Below are 22,408 nucleotides of genomic sequence, written 5' to 3' on the forward strand. Positions count from 1 at the left end.
CACCAGAACCAAGTGGAGGAGAGCCCAGTCACTGTGGGCAGTCCGGACAGGCCTGAGGCACCACAAACAACAGACACTCAGGCCAGCGCCCAACAACCGGAGCCCCAACTCAGGCGCTCTACAAGGGAGCGTAAACCACCAGAGAGACTTAACCTGTGATCCCAATAAGACTTTGGGGTGGAGGTGATGTCATGTATTCAACTGTCATTGTAATCCATGTATAAACTGACCTAAGTTGTACACCATGAGAACACTGACCACTAGGTGGTGAACTTGTGGGAGACACTCCTAACCTGGACTTTCAGGTATAAAAGGGGAAGCTCCACCCATCTTCTCCATTTCAGTGCTGGAATAAAGGTTACTGGTCACAGAGTGACCTTCTCTCTAGTGTGGTCCTTGTGTGCATTTATACTGTGTAGTAAGGACATATCATCCTCAATAGCAAGAATGTCCTTCCTCAGATTAGGAGACCAAAACTGAACACAATATTCCAGGTGAGGCCTCACCAAGGCCCTGTACAACTGCAGTAAGACCTCCCTGCTCCTCTACTCAAAACCCCTAGCTATGAAGGCCAACATGCCATTTGCCTTCTGGAATTTTTTGAGGATGTAACAAGTAGAGTGGACAAGGGCGAATCAGTCGATAAGGTTTATTTGGACTTTCAAAAGGCTTTTGACAAGGTCCCACACAAAAGATTGGTGTGCAAAATTAAAGCACATGCTATTCGGTGTAATGTACTGACGTGGATAGAGAATTAGTTGGCAGACAGGAAGCAGAGAGTCAGGATAAAGGGATCCTTTTCAGAATGGCAGGCAGTGACTAGTTGGGTGCCACAGGACTCGGTGCTGGGACCCCAGCTATTTACAATATACATTAAAGATTTGGATGAAGGAATTGAGTGTAATATCTCCAAGTTTACAGATGACACTAAACTGGGTGGCGGTGTGAGCTGTGAGGAGGATGCTAAGAGGCTGCAGAATAACTTGGACAGGTTAGGTGAGTGGGCCAACGCATGGCAGATGCAGTATAATGTAGATACATGTGAGGTTATCCACTTTGGGGGCAAAAACACGAAGGCAGAATATTATCTGAATGGCGGCAGATTAGGAAAAGGGGAGGTGCAACGAGACCTGGCTGTCATGGTATATCAGTCATTGAAAGTTTGCATGCAGGTACAGCAAGCGGTGAAGAAGGCAAATGGTATGTTGGCCTTCATAGCTCGGGGTTTTGTGTATAGGAGCAGGGAGGTCTTACTGCAGTTGTACAGGGCCTTGGTGAGGCCTCACTTGGAATATTGTGTTCAGTTTTGGTCTCCTAATCTGAGAAAGGACGATCTTGCTATTGAGGGAGTGCAGCGAAGGTTCACCAGACTGATTCCTGGGATGGCTGGACTGACATATGAGGAGAGACTGGATCAACTGGGCCTTTATTCACTGCAGTTTCGAAGGATGAGGGGATCTCATAAAATCATATAAAATTCTGACGGAACTGGACAGGCTAGATGCAGGACGAATGTTCCCGATGTTGGGGTAGTCCAGAACCAGGGGACAGAGTCTAAGGATAAGGGGTAAGCCATTTAGGACTGAGATGAGGAGAAACTTCTTCACTCAGAGAGTTGTTAACCTGTGGAATTCCATACCGCAGAGAGTTGTTGATGCAAGTTCATTGGATATATTCAAGAGGGAGTTAGATATGGCCCTTATAGCTAAAGGGATCAAGGGGTATGGAGAGAAAGCAGGAAAGGGGTACTGAGGTGAATGATCAGCCATGATCTTATTGAATGGTGGTGCAGGCTCGAAGGGCTGAATGGCCTACTCCTGCACCTATTTTCTATGTTTCTATGTTTCTATGTTTACTACCAATGTCAGGCTAACCTGTCGATAATTTCCTGTTTTTTCTCTCCTTTTTTAAAAAGTGGGTTTACATTCACTACCCTCCAATCCATAGGAGCTGATCCAGAGTCTATAGAATGTTGGAAAATGAGCACCAATGCATCCACTATTTCTAGGGCTACTTCCTTAAATACTCTGGGATGCAGACTATCAGGCTTTGTGGATTTATCGGCCTTCAATCCCATGAATTTCCCTGACACAATTTCCTGACTAATAAGGATTTCCTTCAGCTCCTCCTTCTCGCTAGACCCTTGGTCCCCGAGTATTTCCAGAACGTTATTTTTGTTTTCCTTAGTGAAGACAGAACCAAAGTATTTGTTCAATTGGTAACCTTGTAACCAGGAATGTTGAGCTGCCATTCTGGACATCTTTCATCCATCTTTCAGTAATAGCTATAATATCATACTTCCACGTGTCTATCTGTGTCCTCAGCCGATCTCCCTTATTTACTAGACTCCTTGCGTTGAAGTATATACCATTAAGCACTGCCAAGCTTTGTTGTATATTTTGCAATCTTTGTTTCCTCTGCCTTCTAAACTCACTCACTAATTTTCTCCCTTCCATTTCCAGCTTTACTTCTATCCCTTCTGAATATCCACTCAGGTTCCCATCCCCCTGCCAAGCTAGTTTAAACACTTCCCAGTAGCATTAGCAAACTCCCGCCCCATCCCCCCAACCCCCGCCCCCCACCCCGGTGAGGATATTGGTCCCGGCCCTGTTGAGGTGCAACTCGTCTTGTTTGTCGAGGTGCCACCTCTCCCAAAACCAGTACTAATACTTCAGGAATCTAAAGCCCTCTCTACTGCACCGTCTCTCCAATCATACATTCATCTGCTCGATCCTCCTATTTCCATAGTCCCTAGCATGTGGCACTGGGAGTAATCTGGAGATTACTATCTTTGAGGCCTTTTTGTTAATCTCTTTCCTAGCTCCCTAAAATCTGCCTGAAAGACTTCATCCCTCTTTCTAGCTATGCAATTGGTACCAATATGGACCACGACCTTTGACTGTTTACCCTCTCCCCCCTCAGAATGTCCTGCAGCCATTTAGTGACACTCTTGACCCTGGCACCAGGGAGACAACATGGGGAACTTTCCAGTCCATCCCTTTCATTATTTCTGAATAACATCATTCTCATGTCTATTGGTAATGGAACACATTTTTTTAAAGTACAGAATAGTATTGTTCATCAAATTTATCCATGTGCATTATCCCCAAAATTAAAACCAAGCCCATTCTCGCTGACATGGATTTAATTGTGCTTTCACTTGGTATCTAATAATAACTTAAAAGCAGTAGCAGTAGAACCAGCATGTAGCCCAGAAAAGACTGAGTGATGTTATCATATAAATACTTAGGGTTAGACTTTCCATAAGCTTTGCACACTACCACCCACTTAACGTCCATTTTGATGCTGAGATGAGGTTTAACGCCCAGATATCGGCCATTTAGCCAAAAAAATGGAAACTTACGCCCATTTATCACTCACATGTCACCCAATGTTACTTTCGGCATAGAGTGACTGGTGAGAATTAATAATACCAACTGCCCATTTTTTTTGCCATAAACGTCAGAAAATGGAAACTAACGGCCATAATATTGGCAAGCATTACTTTCGGCATCTCACCCACATATCGGCGAAACTATCACTCGCCAAAACAATCGCTGACAAAAAGCTGCTCTCACCTTGCCTTAACCCAGCGATATGGACGCCATGTTGTAAATCGGAGGACTTTTCATATAAAAGGCTGCTTTAGCTTCTGGGGAGTTTTGATGTAATCGGCAGTTATTTTAAGGTGATTTGAACATCTGAACAAACATCTTATCATACTGTGGATGAATTGAATTTATTTCATTTGTTTCAGTGGGTAAATTTATTATTTGTGAACAATAGGTATAATACTGATTGTTATTGTAATGGGGCCTGTAATTTCTCAGCCTGTCTTGATGACTACACACATGTTACAGACTAGAAATGGCAGAAGGTATATTGAAGAGCATTTTGTGCCCAATCAAAGAGGTGACAGACTGAGGAGGAGGAGGGCGAGAACTTACACCCGACACACTTTCAGGGAGAAGCGGTCTTATCTGAGAAAATGTGTAAATAAAATAAATTTAATGATATTTGTATTTATTCATACTTATAACTCTAAAAAAAAAACACCCCACCCCACAACAAATTTATAACATTTATATCATTTGGAAAATTTTTAACATTTCCAATAAGACTACTAACACAAATAACACAAATGCAAAAAAACAAGGTACCCCCTCCCCCTCCCGTTGTCCCCCAAACCTCCCAACATTTACTCATTAGCAACAAAAGCAAGATCAATACTGTCACAACTCCAGCTCCTGTGGCCATGCACCTCACTTTCCTTTTGCCCCCTGTATCTTCTCCCCATCTCTACCCCTTCCCCTTCCCCTCCCGACTCCAAGCCGTCTTGCCGCAGTGCTCCTCAGGCACTGCTTCATTGGAGGGATGACGGCAGACTCGCTGGTTGGCAGGATGCTGGAGAAGACGTTCCCGAGGAGGGAACGCCCTCTGAGCCAGAAGCAAGAGCTTCCTCCTGGCTCGCATGCATCGTTGGCAATGGGGTGCGGCACCTTGGGGTTCAGTGCCGCATTCCGAGAACACTGATAGCCCTCTGGCCCAGTGTTCCTGGCTATCACCTCCAGGGCCACTGCCATCCATGGCATGTTCTCCATCATGGTCGCAAATATTGTGGTCAGCTGTTGTGATATGCCCCCCATCATCTGGAGGATCTGCTAATCTATGTGTACATTCCTCCTGGACAAATGAACTATGTCCCCGCTGAGATCTGTCAATCATGGAGCAGTCCTGCTGCATCGAACCAACATCCGTGGGGTCAGGGCTGGCATGGAGACACTTGGGGTGCCCTGTGGCAAAGTGCTTGGGCCCGCTATCTCCACGGTGAAGGAGGACACAGCCGCAGGAGTACTAAATGTCATCGGTGTAGTTGACATGATGGAGCTTGTTGCTACAGGCTTCTCAAACTCCTCACTGTCGTCAGTGGAGAGGGCACCCTGCAGCTATTCGGGGCTCCTCACCACCAGAAGCACGATCCACCGCAGACGCTACCGCCAGATCATCACCTTGCCTCGGTGCTGTTGGCAATGACTGCGCTCTTGACTGAGCTACAAAACTTAAATGAGGTCATTAGAGGAGAAGGGGTGCTCGGGTCACAGGGTGATTCAATCACTACACGCAGCATATGCACGAGAACAGCACGAGAAAATAATCACAGACATCACATTTAATGAACATAACCAACTTCTCATTACAATGACTTTCATGAGCCCATCATTAATTGCAAGACACTTTCATCAATCTATCATATATTGTTCGGATATGAGTGGGTGTGGTATCTATTGACTTTACATCATGCAATTGTGTATCCTTTACTCACGTGGCATAACATCAGGTTCTGCTGCTGCATGCGTGGCCGACTGGTGTGGATCCCCACTAGTGCCAGCGCCAGCTCCTCAACGTCAGTCAGCTCACATATCACTGGTGGGCCGCCACCCGTATGCTGCTGCTCGGTCCTATACTTCAAAAGCTTCTTCTGCAAAAGATAACAACAGCATAACATGACATAAGATCATTGCATTAGATCATTGCTAGATACTGTCATAGATACCGATACAACACATAACTGACAGATGTTATAATTATTATTATTATCATTATTAATCTAAACACGTACAGCATAAACGTAGGATTTGAGTAAAACTTTCCCGGTCTAACTGCAATACATCAGATCTGAATTTATTTACTCATTACACTTGCAATTCCAATTATATAAACATATAAGTAAAAGTAAATAAATGTAATACTCTGCCAGAGCCGACAAGGCCGTTCCAGCGCTTGCGGCACCGGTTGCCCTCACGCACCTCGTGCATCACCGATGAGACCACATCAGCAATTTTGTCCCAAATCTTCTGATTCACCTTCCTATGTCTAACTCGGGTCAGTTGACCCCAGCGTGACTCCACCTCCTGCAGGAGGCCAGCATTTGCCTCGTCTGAGAATCTCCTTGCTCGTTTTCGTCCTTTCATCTCCAATTCCTCTCCAACATCACTGCCCTCACCAGCCTCCTCCAACTCCACATCGTGCTCTCTCGCCTCCTCCATGCCTTCCATTTCATTATTTTTTTTGCACGATATTTCTGTCTCACCAAACTAAATTGTGCTATATTTTTTTATTACTCCTCACAAAAATCGTTCCAAACTCCCACAACAGCCAAACAAACCACAAAGACCCAGACAACAAACACACACACGCTTTTTCTTCCTCTCTGCTCTCTCTCTATCCACTTCTGCGCATGTATGATGACCCCTGACCTGAAACGCGGGAAAAAACTATTGCTATGGCATTGCTATGGACACCGACATTTTATGACAGAAGAAAAAATAATTACCGCCCATTTCACATCGCTCCCGCTAACGCCCATTTTATAAAGTGGAAACTAGGGGGTTTGAAAATGGGTGATAATCCGGCGATCTCAAAACCCATAATAAATGCCAATGCTGGAAATAATGCCCATTTTTGGGCGATCTGCACAATAATGGAAAGTCGAGCCCTTAGCACTCGTTTGTCAAATTCCATTATTTCCTTTTTTAACGGCATAATTAAACTGCTTGTATGAAAGTAATATAAAATAGCAGAAATACATCTAATGTGCATGCCATAAGCATGATATTGGTCATTAATTTCTAAGTTCATATGTTTTGTGGAAGTAATATATCATTATGCAAAAAATTATAGAAATGCAATTAGTATATATTAGCAATTGATTCCCATTTTGAATATTCTTCAAAATGCTGGAATCTTCTAATTAAACTGTCTTTTGTGTTAATGCCTCAAGAATTTGTATATTCTTCTAAATTTACATAAATAATTCAAATTGCCAAAGGAACATCACCGAAGTAAGAAATCTGGAGAGAGTGATCGAATTCAAGCTTTTTTTATTCGAAGATTGCTTGATGTAAAATGCTAAAACATTTGTTAAAGGCATGGCTTATGCATTTGAGAGTACCAGACTCATATTTTTGGTTCATATCGGAGCTAATGAATACATAAGAACATAAGAAATAGGAGCAGGAGTAGGCCATTTGGCCCCTCGAGCCTGCTTTGCCATTTAATAAGATCATAGCTGATCTGATCATGGACTCAGCTCCACTTCCCTGCCCACTCCCCATAACCCTTTATTCCCTTGTCGCTCAAAAATCTGTCTATCTCTGCTTTAAATATATTCAATGGCCCAGTCTCCACAGCTCTCTAGGGCAGAGAATTCCACAGATTTACAACCCTCTGAGAGAAGAAATTCCTCCTCATCTCAGTTTTAAATGGGCGGCCCCTTATTCTGAGACAATGCCCGTAGTTTTACTTTCCCCTATGAGTGGAATTATCCTCTCTGCATCCACCTTGTCGAGCTCCCTCATTATCTTATATGTTTCGATAAGATCACCTCTCATTCTTCTGAACTCCAATGTGTAGAGGCCCAACCTACTCAACCTATCTTCATAAGTCAACCCCCTCATCTCCGGAATCAACCGAGTGAACCTTCTCTGAACAGCCTCCAATGCAAGTATGTCCTTCCTTAAATACAGAGAACAAAACTGTACACAGTACTCGAGGTGTGGCCTCACTGATACCCGATACAGTTGTAGCAGGACTTCTCTGCTTTTATACTGCAGCTCCCTTGCAATAAAGGCCAACATTCCATTTGCATTCCTGATCACTTGCTGTACTTGCATACTAACTTTTTGTGTTTCATGCACAAAAATCCCCATGTCCCTCTGTACTGCAGCACATTGCAATTTTTCTCCATTTAAATTATAATTAACTTTTCTATTTTGTCTGTCAAAGTGGATACCCTCACACTTTCCCATATTATACTCCGTCTGCTAAATTATTGCCCACTCAGTTAGCCTATCTATATCCCTTTGCAGATTTCTTGTGTCCTCCTCGCAATTTGTTCTCCCACCCATCTTTGTATCATCAGCAAACTTGGTTACATTACACTCAGTCCCTTCATCCAAGTCATTAATATAGATTGTAAATAGTTGCGACCCCAGCACCGATCCTTGCAGCACTCCACTAGTTACTGTTTGCCATCCGGAAAATTACCCATTTATCCCGACTCTCTCTTATCTGTTAGTTAGCCAATCCTCTATCCATGCTAATATATTACCCCCAACCCCGTGAGCTTTTATCTTGTGCATTAACCTTTTATGTGCCATCTTATCGAATGCCTTCTGGAAATCCAAATACATCACATCCACTGGTTCCCCCTTATCCACCCTGCTCGTTACATTTTCAAAGAACCCCAGTAGATTTGTCGAACATGATTTCTCTTTCATAAAACCATGATTGAATCTGCTTGATTGAATAATGCTTTTCCAAATGTCCTGCTAATGCTTCTTTACTAATGGACTCCAACATTTTCCCAACCATAGATGTTAGGCTAACTGGTCTATAGTTTCCTGCTTTCTGTTTTAAATAGGGGCATTACATTTGTGGTTTTCTAATCCACTGGGACCTTCCCAGATTCCAAGGAATTTTGGTCGATTACAACCAATGCATCCACTATCTCTGCAGCTGCTGCTTTTAAATCCCGAGGATGCAAGCCATAAGGTCCAGGGGACTTGTCTGCCTTTAGTCCCATTATTTTACCGAGTACTACTTCTTTAGTGATAGTGTCTTCTACTGTGAAGAGCGATACAAAATATTTATTCAAAGTCTCTGCCATTTCCGTGTTTCCCATTATTAATTCCCCAGTCTCATCCTCTAAGGTACCAGTATTTACTTTAGACACTCTTTTCCTTTTTATGTACTCTTACTATTTGTTTCGATAAGGTGGCACAGAAAAGGTTAACACACAAGATAAAAACTCACAGGGTTGGGGGTAATATATATTATGCTTTCATAATCTATCTTCCCTCTCTTTATTATTTTTTTAGTCGTTCGTTGCTGGCTTTTAACAGTTTCGCAATCCTCAGGCCTCCCACTTGTCTTGGCCACTTTGTATGCCCTTGTTTTCAATTTGATACCATCTGTTATTTCCTTTGTTAGCCACGGATAGTTATCACTTCTCTTGCAGTATCTTCTTCTCATTGGAATATATTTTTGTTGAGAGTTATGAAATATCTCCTTAAATGTTTGCCATTGCTCATCAACCATCCCACACTTTAATCTATTTTCCCAGTCCACTTTAGCCAACTCTGCCTTCATACCTTTATAGTCTCCTTTATTTAAGTTTAGGACACTGGTTTGAGATCTACCTTTCTCACTCTCCAACTGAATGTGAAATTCAACCATGCTATGGTCACTCATTCCTCGAGGATTCTTTACTAGGAGCTCGTTTATTAACCCTGTCTCATTATACCATACTAGATCTAAGATAGCCTGCTGCCTGTTTGGTTGCGCAAGTACTGTTCAAGGGAACTATCCTGGAAACACTCTTTGAACTCTTCCTCAAGGCTACCCTGGCCAATTTACTTTGTCCAATCAACATGAAAGTTAAAATCGCCCATAATTATTGCCATTCCTTTTTTACAAGCCTCCATTATTTCTTGATAAATTTTCTGTCCAACAGTATGAAGTAATGAATGGAAATGAATGTAAAAATCAGGCAAGTTCACCTTATATTAGGCACCATATCAAATATTTTAATCTATAATTTTTGTGAATTTTTAAGCATGCACTACTTGAGATGGGAATAAGAACACACTTTAGTTTAAGCACCAATGTTAGCTTTAAACAGTTTGGCGTGTACATTTATCTTGAACTGTAGTGCAAGTTGGGCGATTGCTAATCGGCAGCCCATTTTATACTCCAGCCGATTTTCTTTTCCATTTTCTTTTCTTTATCAGTAAGTAATCTTTAGCATTGTTGTTGCCAAATTAAGTTTATCTAAGGGTTAAGTCATGGCAGGAGAACTCGGACACATGTTATGCTCCTCCTGTACTATGTGGGAAGTCAGGGACGCTTCCGGTGTCCCTGACGACTACGTGTGCGGGAAGTGCATCTGCTTGCAGCTCCTGATGGACCGCATTGCGGCACTGGAGCTGTGGGTGAATGAACTCTGGAGCATCCACGAAACTGAGAATGACGTGAATAGCACGTTTAGTGAGTTGGCCTTACCGCAGGTAAAGTGCACACAGCCAGATAAGGAATGAGTGACCAACAGGAAGAGCAGTGCAAGGAAGGTATTGCAGGGGTCCCCTGCGATCATCCCCTTGTAAAACAGATACACCACTTTGGGTACTGTTGAGGGGGATGACTCATCAGGGGAGGGCAGCAGCAGCCAAGTTCATGGCACCGTGGGTGGCTCTGCTGCACAGGAGGGCAGGAAAAAGAGTGGGAAAGCTATAGTGACTGTGGATTCAATTGTAAGGGGAATAGATAGATGTTTCTGCGGCCGCAAACGCGACTCCAGGATGGTATGTTGCATCCCTGGTGCAAGGGTCAAGGATGTCTCGGAGCGGGTGCAGGGCATTCTGAAAAGGGAGGGTGAACAGCCAGTTGTCGTGGCGCATATAGGTACCAACGATATAGGTAAAAAATGGGATGAGATCCTACAAGACGAATTTAGGGAGCTAGGAACTAAATTAAAAAGTAGGACCTCAAAAGTCGTAATCTCGGGATTGCTGCCAGTGCCACGTGCTAGTCAGAGTAGGAATCGCAGGATAGCTCAGATGAATACGTGGCTTGAGGAGTAGTGCAGAAGGGAGGGATTCAAATTCGTGGGACATTGGAACCGGCTCTGGGGGAGGTGGGACCAGTACAAACCGGGCGGTCTGCACCTGGGCAGGATCGGAACCAATGTCCTCGGGGGAGTGTTTGCTAGTGCTGTTGGGGAGGAGTTAAACTAATATGGCAGGGGGATGGGAACCTATGCAGGGAGACAGAGGGAAGTAGAATGGGGGCTGAAGCAAAAGATAGAAAGAAGAAAAGTAAAAGTGGAGGGCAGAGTAACCTAGGCAAAAAGCAAAAAGGGCCACATTACAGCAAAATTCAAAAGGGGCAATGTGTGTTAGAAAGACAAGCCTGAAGGCTTGGTGCCTCAATGCGAGCAGTATTCGCAATAAGGTGGACGAATTAACTGCGTAGATAGCAGTTAACAGGTAAGATGTAATTGGCATCACGGTGACTTGGCTCCAGGGTGACCAAGGCTGGGAACTCAACATCCAGGGGTATTCAACATTTAGGAAAGATAGACAGAAAGGAAAAGGAGGTAGGGTGGCATTGCTCGTTCAAAAGGAAATTAATGCAATAGTAAGAAAGGATATTAGCTTGGATGATGTGGAATCGATATGGTTGGAGCTGCGGAATACCAAAGGGCAGAAAACGCTAGTGGGAGTTGTGTACAGACAGCCAAACAGTATTAATGAGGTTGGGGATAGCATCAAACAAGAAATTAGGGATGCTTGCAATGAAGGTACAGCAGTTATCATGGGTGACTTTAATCTACATATTGATTGGGCTAACCAAACTGGTAGCAATGCGGTGGAGGAGGATTTCCTGGAGTGTATTAGGGATGGTTTTCGAGACCAATAGGGAGCTGGACATCCTAGACTGGGTGATGTGTAATCAGAAAGGACTAATTAACAATCTTGTTGTGTGAGGCCCCTTGGGGAAGAGAGACCATAACATGGTAGAATTCTTTATCAAGATGGAGAGTGACACAGTTAATTCAGAAACTGAGATCCTGAAATTAAGGAAAGGTAACTTCGATGGTTTGAGGCGTGAATTGGCTAGAATAGACTGGCAAATGATACTTAAAGTGTTGACGGTGGATAGACAATGTCAAACATTTAAAGATCACATGGATGACCTTCAGCAATTGTACATCCCTGTCTGGAGTAAAAATAAAACAGGGAAGGTGGCTCAACCGTGGCTAACAAAGGAAATTAAGGATAGTGTTAAATCCAAGGAAGAGGCATATAAATTGGCCAGAAAAAGCAGCAAACCTGAGGACTGGGAGACATTTAGAATTCAGCAGAAGAAGACAAAGGATTTAATTAGGAGGGGGAAAGTAGAGTACGAGAAGAAGCTCGCCGGGAATATAAAAACTAACTGCAAAAGCTTCTATAGATATGTGAAGAGAAAAAGATTAGTGAAGACAAACGTAGGTCCCTTGCAGTTGGATTCAGGTGAATTTATAATAGGGAACAAAGAAATAGCATACCAATTGAACAAATACTTTGGTTCTGTCTTCACGAAGGAAGACACAAATAATCTTCTGGAAGTACGAGGCGACCGAGGGTCTAGTGAGAAGGAGGAACTGAAGGATATCCTATCAGGCAGGAAATTGTGTTAGGGAAATTGATTTGCTGCAGGTAGCATCTCTGGAAACTGTTCGTGCAGCGTGGTTCTGGATGCCTTCTGCTACACGCATGGCAATTGGGGATGGGAGAGATGGAAAGCTGCTGGCAGGGCCATCGATACTAGGCTTTGACTCTGCTTGGCCACTGATCAAGGGGAAAGTTGCCTGAATGGTGCCCATCAAATCAGTAAATCCTTGAGAAATAATTCGCTGGATTCCAGCCTTAGTTTCTTGGAGTCCAGAAAAGACAGCCCAAGGTATCAATCCCAGCTTTTGTACCAGACATCTGAGCATCATTAGCTCCTATGCTGGGGGGAATGGGAGGAATGCCTTTGTTACAAATTGTTCAGTAGTTGTAATATGCTTCATCATGCAAGTACAGATCGAATTAGTGGACTCCTCCAACTACGCTATCCATCTGCAGTACATCCCCAGTGCTGTACATATGTTTTATACTCTGTAAGCATAAAAGAAGGACTCCAAAGATCTTGATCCCGAGGCTCTTCATCCAAGGACAGATATCTCCTGAATCTCCAATAAGCAATGCCTATTGTCTCATTTTCTACCCTAATGGCTCATACCCACTAGTGCATCTTGTGAGCTTCCCTCAGGATCACTAACTCCTCCATTGTCCCCAGATGGATGTCTGTGGGCTGCTGCTTGAAGGGGAGTGGGCGATCTGCAGCATGTATGAAGAAAGGCCTCTTGTTCTGCTATTGCTGTGATACATGTAAGAAAACATAGAAAACATAGAAAATTGCTTCAGGAGCAGGCCATTCGGCCCTTCGAACCTGCACCACCATTCAATATGATCATGGCTGATCATGCAACTTCAGTACCCCACTCCTGCCTTCTCTCCATACCCCTTGATCCTTTTAGCCGTAAGGGCCACATCTAACTCCCTTTTGAATATATCCAATGAACCAGACTCAACAACTTTCTGTAGGTTCACAATCCATAGGTTCACAATTGTCCAGGTGAAAAAGTTTCTCCTCATCTCGGACCTATATGGCTTAACCCTTATCCTTAGACTGTGACCCCTGATTCAGGACTTCCTCAACATTGAGAACATTCTTCCTGCATCTAACCTGTCCAATTCCATCAGAATTTTATATGCTTCTTTGAGATCCCCTCTCATTCTTCTAAATTCCAGTGAATATAAGCCTAGTCAATCAAATTTTTCTTCATATGTCAGTCCTACCATCCCGAGAATCAGTCTGGTGAACCTTCGCTGCATTCCCTCAATAGCAAGAATGTACTTCCTCAGATTATGAGACCAAAACTGCACATATTACTCAAGGTGCGGTCTCACCAAGGCCCTTACAGCTGCAGTAAGACCTCCCTGCTCCTGTACTCAAAACCTCCGATATGAAGGCCAACATGCCATTTGCTTTCTTTACCGCCTGCTGTACCTGCATGCCTACTTTCAATGACTGATGTACCATGACACCCAAGTCTTGTTGCACCTCCCCTTTTACTAATCTCTCACCATTCAGATAATAATCTGCCTTCCTGTTTTTGCCACCAAAGTGGATAACCTCACATTTATCCACATTACACTGCATCCGCCATGCATTTGCCCACTCACCTAACCTGTCTAAGTCACCCTACAGCTTCTTAGCATCCTCCTCACAGCTTACACTGCCACCCAGCTTAGTGTCATCTGCAAATTTGGAGATATTACATTCAATTCCTTCATCGAAATCATTAATGTATATTGTAAATAGCTGGGATCCCAGCACTGAACCTTGCGTTAACCCACTAGTCACTGCCTGCCATTCTGAAGAGGACCCATTTATCCCGACTCTCTGCTTCCTGTCTGCCAACCAGTTCTCTATCCACATCAATACATTACCCCCAATGCCATGTGCCTTAATTTTGCACACTAATCTCTTGTGTGGGACATTGTCAAAAGCCTTTTGAAAGTCCAAATACACCACATCCATTGGTTCTCCCTTATCCACTCTACTAGTTACATCCTCAAAAAATTATAGAAGATTTGTCAAGCATGATTTCCCTTTCATAAATCCATGCTGACTTGGACCAATCCTGTCACTGCTTTCCAAATGCGCTGCTATTATATCCTTAATAATTGATTCCAGCATTTTCCCGACTACCGATGTCAGGCTAACCGGTCTATAATTCCCTGTAGTCTCTCTCCCTCCTTTTTTAAAATGTGGGGTTGCAATAGCTATGCTCCAATCCATAGGAACTGCTCCAGAGTCCATGGAATGTTTGAAACTGACCACCAATGCATTTACTATGTCTCGGGCCACTTCCATAAGTACTCTGGGTTGCAGACTATCAGACCGTGGGAATTTATCGGCCTTCAATCCCATCAATTTCTTGAACACCATTCCTGACTAATAAGGATTTCCCTCAGTTCCCTTTGTTCCTCCTTCTCGCTTGCCCCTCAGTCCCCTCGTATTTTCGGGAGGTTATTCATGTCTTCCTTAGTGAAAACAGAACCAAAGTATTTGTTCAATTGGTCTGCCATTTCCTTGTTCCCCATTATGAATTCACCTGATTCTGACTGCAAGGGATCTACATTAGTCTTCACTAATCTTTTTCTTTTCACATATCTATAGAAGTTTTTGTAGTCAGTGTTTATGTTCCCTGCAAGCTTACTTCCATACTCTATTTTCCCCCTCCTAATTAAACCCTTAGTCCTCCTCTGTTGAATTCTAAATTTCTCCCAGTCCTCAGGTTTGCTACTTTTTCTGGCCAATTTATATGCCTCTTCCTTGGATTTAACACTATCCCTAATTTCCCTTGTTAGCCACGGTTGAGCCACTTTCCCCCTTGATTTTTACGCCAGACAGGGATGTATAATTGTTGACGTTCATCCATGTGATCTTTAACTGTCGGCCATTGCCTATCCACCATCAACCCTTTAAGTATCATTCGCCAGAGCATAAGAGCATAGAAAATGAGAAATAAGCACAGATAAATAAACTGCTGTCTGACCATTCTACTTTCTGCACAAGGTCTGACATGAAGGTTCATAATGCGTTTAATAATAACAAATGATGTGTGCCTCAGGAGTTTAACAGATAAGCAGAAGATGAATTGCATGACTAATTTGCATTTGCCACATTCCTTCCTACTTCCTTTTCTATTCATTCTCTCCTCCTTCTCCCATATGCCTGTCCAAGGCTTCCAGGGCAAGAAGCTGGAGATGGAAGGATTAGAATGGTTGTTTTCTGGTGTAGGTTATGGGCCACTTTTAAGAAGAAAGTAAACAAGAACACTCTTTTGTTTGCCATTGTATGGAATGCAACTCAGATGTCAGTAACCATCGTTAACTGGTAGTAATAACAGGTGCAGAAAATAAGTTACTACATACCATGTGAGGCTTGTACTATTTCCCTTCATCTTGGGTTGTGAGTGAAGACACACCTGCTGGGGATAAAGTGTTGTGATGCATATAGTGGTACCTCCTGCACATTGCTGCTAGGTTATAGATGGTGGAACTGAGTTTCCTGACCATGCCACAAGGGAATACCTATTTCCTAGCTACAAAGGTCAAGAAAAAAGGCACTGGAGACCATGTTCTTATTGAATGGTAGTGCAGGCTCAAAGGGCCGAATGGCCGACTCATGCACCTATTTTCTATATTTCTATGTTTATTCTACCAGGTCTTCACTGTTATATTACCCTGGGATTTACAGGCTTCCTCCAAGGGGCAGAACAGCACCAGTGCCTGCAATAGATGCTGGCCTAATATCCTCATGTAAATGACAGAATGTTTCCAGCCTCCCCGCTCAATTTTCTGACTATGTGGCACAAGGGTGCTACAGGAAGCTGGTGGTGGGCTTTAACTGGGAACCTCTCAGATTGGATGATCGACAGGGACCAGTAGCAAGCCAAAAAGGACTATGATCAAAAATTAAAAACATAATTTCTGCTCACCTCACCAAATCTTTGAGGCTTCGGGCCTTTTAGTTGCCATTGACCAATAACAACATTCTAAAGGCCTTGAGGCCAATGGCCAGTGCTGTAGTTCATCTTTCCTTTGTTCTTTACTGACACAAGGCCCTGCCAGGGGATGGGCCTTGCCAGGGGTCCATGCCGGCCATGTTAATGGACTGCCACATCAAATTTGGGTGTTGCTCAGTCTGGACAGGCACAGATCACTTCATGCATATGTGGTCCAGCACTCGGAGGCAAGGCAAATCATTCCCAGTGTTCAACGCAGTGAGAATGAGAACATGCTTATTGTAGTGCGTTGTTGCAGGGTCTGACTGCCTCCTCTTACCTTGGCTGCTCTGTCCTTCAGTTGTGGTATGGAGGTTGATGGGGTTGATGGACTGCTGAGGCCACTCCTTCCACTCTGTCTGGTTCCTTTTTGCTGACCTCCCTCCTTCAGTTCCACATATTTGCTTCCTTCTTTTACCTTATTTGGGACAATAAAACCTCGACTGAAGAACCCGTGAAGTTTGGAGCTCTGTACCCTGCTGCAGCATAATTAGACAGATTTCTTTCTAGCACAATTCAACATCTTTATCATTAATTTTTTAATGGATTTCCCATGCCATCCAAGAGTCAAGCTCTCAATTGAAAGCATCAATAATGTTTGGAGCGTACTCTCATTATTATTTGGCATGATCAGTCAGGTCTTGCCAGCAAACAGCTGTCCTGCCCCAAACAACTTCCTATGCGAATCCTGCCTAATTGGAAAATCTAGTTCACAATGTCGGAAGCCACATGAGAACCATTTGCAGCTGTATGCTTTTTTCCAGGCATTTGTTTGTTGCATTATGTTATGTAATTAAACATGCTTTTGCTGTTATGTGGTCAACAACAAATGAGGGTAATGGAGGTAGCTGGTGAAGATAACAGAAAGGTAGTGACATGACATTGCATGATGCCATATAACTTCAGCTTTTATATCACAAAATACTATTTTTATTTGTGTATCTGAAAACACACCACAAATTGTGTGATATAAAATATGAATGAATTGTGCATCGGTAATAATGCCCTTTGATGAATTTTTATAAAACTATTGGAGTTTTACGTAAAAGTGTCAGATTTAAACCCAAACATTATTGTCGGAAAGTGATACTTAGCAAAATAAATAGTTATTTTAATTGGTAGTCATTTTTTTGATTCTTAAAGAAATGACTGCCAATTTATAGAATTAAACTGGAAATATAAATTGGAAAATTAAATAATATTTTGGTCTGCAGTTTTCTTTCTCTCTTTCTCATCATCCATCTAGCTTGATAATTTAAAATTTGTCTTTTTGCCACACTATTTTAACATATTGAAGGCAGTATTCTTTCCTTGAAATCCTCACTGGCAGCACAAGTGTTACTGACCATAGCTGTGAGGTGGAAAAGGTTTTCCACTTCTTCTAGTTTTCCATCAAAGACCTCGAAGATCTATGTTGACACCCAATTCCTCATCTTGTCCATGGCCTTAAGTCCTAAACAGCATGTTTCTTTTGAGCTAATGATCCACAGCTCATAACCTGATTTGCACCAAGTCCCATTGTCCCATCACCACTGCTCGCTGATCTACATTGAATCCTGGTTCAGCAATGCCTCAGATTTAAAATGGTCATGCATTTGTTCAAATCTCTCCATGGCCTTGCCCTGACCACTCTCTATAACCTCCTCCAGTCCTACAATCCTCTGAGAACTCTGCATTCCTCCAGTTCTTGCCTCTTGTGCATCCCCAATTTCCTTCACCGCTCAATTGGTTGCTGTGCCATTAGTTGTCTAGGCCCCAAGCTCTGGAATTCCCTCCCTAAACAACACTGCGTCTCTACTTCGCCATCCTCCAATAAGACACTCTTTAAAACCTACCTCTTTGACTAAGCTTTTGGTCACCTGTCCTAATACTTCCTTATGTGACTCGGTGTCAAAAATTTTCTGAAACACTCCTATGAAGCGCCTTGGGATATTTTACTAAACTAATGGTGCTATATAAATGCAAGTTGTTGTTATAGTCCATTTTCTTTTCCCTTCAGTAGCTGTCTAATGCCTTTGTCAGCATACCAATTCTTGATTATAAAATTAACATCATACCATCAGGAAAGATAAAATTAAATGCTCTTCATCTGAATGCATGCAGCATTCGTAACAAGATAGATGAGTTGACGGCACAAATAAATATAAGTGGACATGATTTGATAGCCATTACAGAGACGTGGTTGCAAGGTGACCAAGGCTGGGAACTGAATATTTACGGGTACTTGACAATTCGGAAGAATAGATCAAAGGGAAAAGGAGGTGGGGTAGCTCTGTTAATAAAAGATGAGATCAGTGCAGTAGTGAGAAATGCTATTGGCTCAGAGGATCAAGATGTAGAATGAGTTTGGGCGGAGATAAGAAATAATAAGGGGCAAAAGTCACTGGTGGGCGTAGTCTGTAGGCCCCCTAAATTTGGACAGAATATAAATCAAGAGATAATGGAGGCTTGTAAGAAAGGTACAGCAATAATCAATGGTGATTTTAATTTTAATTTTAATTTTAATTTTACTTTTGATTGGACAAATCAAATCAGATTCCATTGGCCTTCCTGATCACTTGCTGTACCTGCATACTAACATTTTGTGTTTCATGACCCAGAATCCCCAGGTCCCGCTGTACTGCAGCACTTTGCAATCTTTCTCCATTTAAATAATAAATTGCTCTTCAATTTTTTCTGCCAAAATGCATACTTACACTTTCCCACATATTTGGGGTCCCAGCACTTCTCCCTGCAGTACCCCACTAGTTACGGATTGCCAACCCGAGAATGAACTATTTATCCCAACTCTCTGTTTTCTGTTAGTTAACTAATCCTCTATCCATGCTAATATATTACCCCCAACCCTGTGAACTTTTATCTTGTGCAGTAACCTTTTATGTGTCACCTTGTCAAATGCCTTCTGGAAGTCCAAATACACTGGTTCCCCTTCATCCACACTGTTCGTTACATCCTCAAAGAATTCCAGCAAATTTCCCCTTCAAAAATCCATGCTGAATCTGCCTGACTGAATTATGTGCTTTTCCAAATGTCCTGCTGTTGCTTCTTTAATAATGGACTCCAACATTTTCCAAACCACAGATGTTAGGCTAACTGGTCTACAGTTTCCTGCTTTTTGTCTGCCTCCTTTTTTAAATAGGAGCGTTACACTTGCAGTTTTCCAATCTGCTGGGACCTCCCCAGAATCCAGGGAATTTTGGTAAATAACAACCAATGCATCCACTATCCCTGGCGCTACTTCTCTTAAGCCCCTAGGACGCAAGCCATCAGCTCCAGAGATTTATCCGCCTTTAGTCCCATTATCTTACTGAGTACCATCTGCTTAGTGATTGTGATTGTGTTAAGTTCATCCCCCCCTATAGCCCCTTGATTATCCACGGTTGGGATATTTTTAGTGCCTTTACCGTGAAGACTGATACAAAATATTGTAGTGGGAGGACAGAGGATTGGTACATTTTTAAAACCCAGCAAAGGATGACTAAGAAAATAATAAAGAGAGGGGAGATAGTTTACTCTCAGAATCTAGTAAGAGCTTCTACAGATACATTTACAGAAGCGAGTAGCTAAAGTAAATGTTGGTACCTTAGAGGATGAGACTAGGAAGTTAATAATGGGGAACAGGGAAATGGCAGAGACTTTGAACAAATATTTTGTATCTGTCTTCACAGTAGAAGACACTAAAAACGTGCCAATAATGGTTAATCAACGTGCTATAGGGAGGGAGGAACAATCACTGTCACTAAAGAAAAAGTATTTGGTAAAATAATGGGACTGGAGGTGGACAAGTCCCCTGGACCTGATGACTTGCATCTCAGGCTCTTAAAATAATTTTCTGAAGAGATAGTGGATGCATTGGTTGTAATCTGCCAAAGTTCCCTGGATTCTGGAGAGGTCCCAAAAGATTGGAAAACCGCAAATGTGACATCCCTATTTAAAAAAAGGAAGCAGACAGAAAGCAGAAAACTATAGACCAGTTAGCCTGACATCTGTTACTGGGAAAATGCTGGAATCCATTATTAAGGAAGCAGTCGCAGGACATTTGGAAAAGCATAATACAGTCAAGCAGAGTCAGCATGGTTTTATGAAAGGGAAATCATGTTCTTAGAGGATGTAACGAGCAAGGTGGATAAAGGGGAACCAATGGATGTGGTGTATTTAGATTTCCAGAATGCACTCGATAAGGTGCCACATAAAAGGTTACTGCACAAGATCAAAGCTCATGGGATTGAGGGTAATATATTAGCATGTATAGCAGACTGGCTAACTAACAGAAAACAGAGAGTGGGGTTAATTTTCTGGTTGGCAAAGGGTAACTAGTGGGGTGCTGCAGGGATCGATGCTGGGGCCTCAACTATTTACAATCTATATTAATGACTTGGCGGAAGGGACCGAGTGTAATGTAGAAATATTTGCTGATGATACAAAGATGAGTGGGAAAGCAGGTTGCGAGGAGGACAAAAATAATCTGCAAAGGAATATAGACAGGCTAAGTGAGTGGGAAAAATTTGGCAGATGGAGTATAATGTTGGAAAGTGTGAGGTTATCCTCTTTGGCAGGAAAAATAAAAAAGCAAATTATTATTTAAATGGAGAGAGATTATAAAATGTTCCAGTACAGAGGGACCTGGGGGTCCTTGTGCATGAAACACAAAAAGTTAGTATGCAGGTACAGCAAGTAATCAGGAAGGCCAATAGAATGTTGGCCTTTATTGCAAAGAGCGTAAAAGCAGGGAAGTACTGCTGCAACTGTACAGGGTATTAGTGAGACCACACCCAGAGTGCATATAGTTTTGGTCTCCTTATTTAAGGAAGGATATACTTGCATTGGAGGAAGTTCAGAGACTGTTCACTAGATTAATTCCTGAAATGAGGGGGTTGACTTATGAAGAAAGGTTGAATAGTTGGGACTATACTCATTGGTGTTTAGAAGAATGAGAGGGGATCTTATTGAAACATATAAGAAACTGAGGGTGCGCGACAAGGTAGATACAGAGAAGATGTTTCCACTCATGGGGGCATCTAGTACTAGGGGGCATAGCTTAAGAATAAGTGGTCGCCTATTTAGAACTGAGATGAGGAGGAATTTCTTCTCTCAGAGGGTCATAAATCTGTGGAATTCTCTGCCCCAGCGAGTTGTGGAGGCTGGGTCATTGAATATATTTAAGGTGGAGATAGAGATCAGATCAGCCATGATCTTATTAAATGGCAGTGCAGGCTCGAGGGGCCAAATGCTGCGCAACGACCTGGCCGCGCTCTCTGAATTTCGGGCCTAGCTTCAGTGCCTCGGTCGGCCGCCGCGCTCCTCGCTCAATCTCCGTGCCGACCCGACCGGGTAGGGGGCTCAGGAGGCTGCGGGGAGGGGGGGAGCGGCTGGCCCCAGGATGCAGTGCGCCGACCTGACCTCAGAAGGATCACCGGAGGCAGCGGGGAAAGGAGGAGCAGCCAGCCCCAGGACACAGTGCAGCTCGCGACCCCCCACCGTATCAGTGATGTTGCCGGAACAAAGTGTCCCGGTCTGGTGAGGTACAACCTGTACTCCTAAAATAAAAGCAGAACATGTTGGAAATTCAAAATAGATCAATCAGGTAATGAATGAGAAAGATTGTTTATTTGGGTGTAATCATTCATCTAAATGAACTCTGGCAATGACAACCAGTTGTTCATGGTGTCTGATGCTAAAAAGGATAAAGACAGTCTTGTTACTTCTCTGACTTCTTGCTTTAATGATTTAACAAAAGGGACCGTAATCAATTATAATGACTGTCACAATTGGTCAATAAGTATGTCTAAGTTGTGAGAAATGAGATTTGTTTGCATCTTATGTAACTTTACTAATGAATGGCTTATCAGATCAAGTAAGTGTTTCTATACATGATATAGCCCTTAACATAAATTGATTAATCTCTTGGCAAAGAACCAGCACTGAATTCAGAGATTTGGGCTTTTTCCTATGACCACAATTGTCTTAAACGTATAAACAAAAGTTAATTTAATGTTGCTAAGATGAAAACCTGCATTGTGCACTAGGGAACAGAGCAGCAAAGAGATGCAGGTTTGTATAAGTTAATAGATACCACATTGCATGCAGATTTTATTATAAATTATGTGTTTCATGCTTTCATACAAACCTAGTTCAATGCTTTTGGGGAAAAAAATTGAAAATTGCACAGACTAATGTTTCTCA

This window comes from Pristiophorus japonicus, chromosome 10 (assembly GCF_044704955.1).
Source record: "Pristiophorus japonicus isolate sPriJap1 chromosome 10, sPriJap1.hap1, whole genome shotgun sequence".
NCBI lineage: Eukaryota > Metazoa > Chordata > Chondrichthyes > Pristiophoridae > Pristiophorus > Pristiophorus japonicus.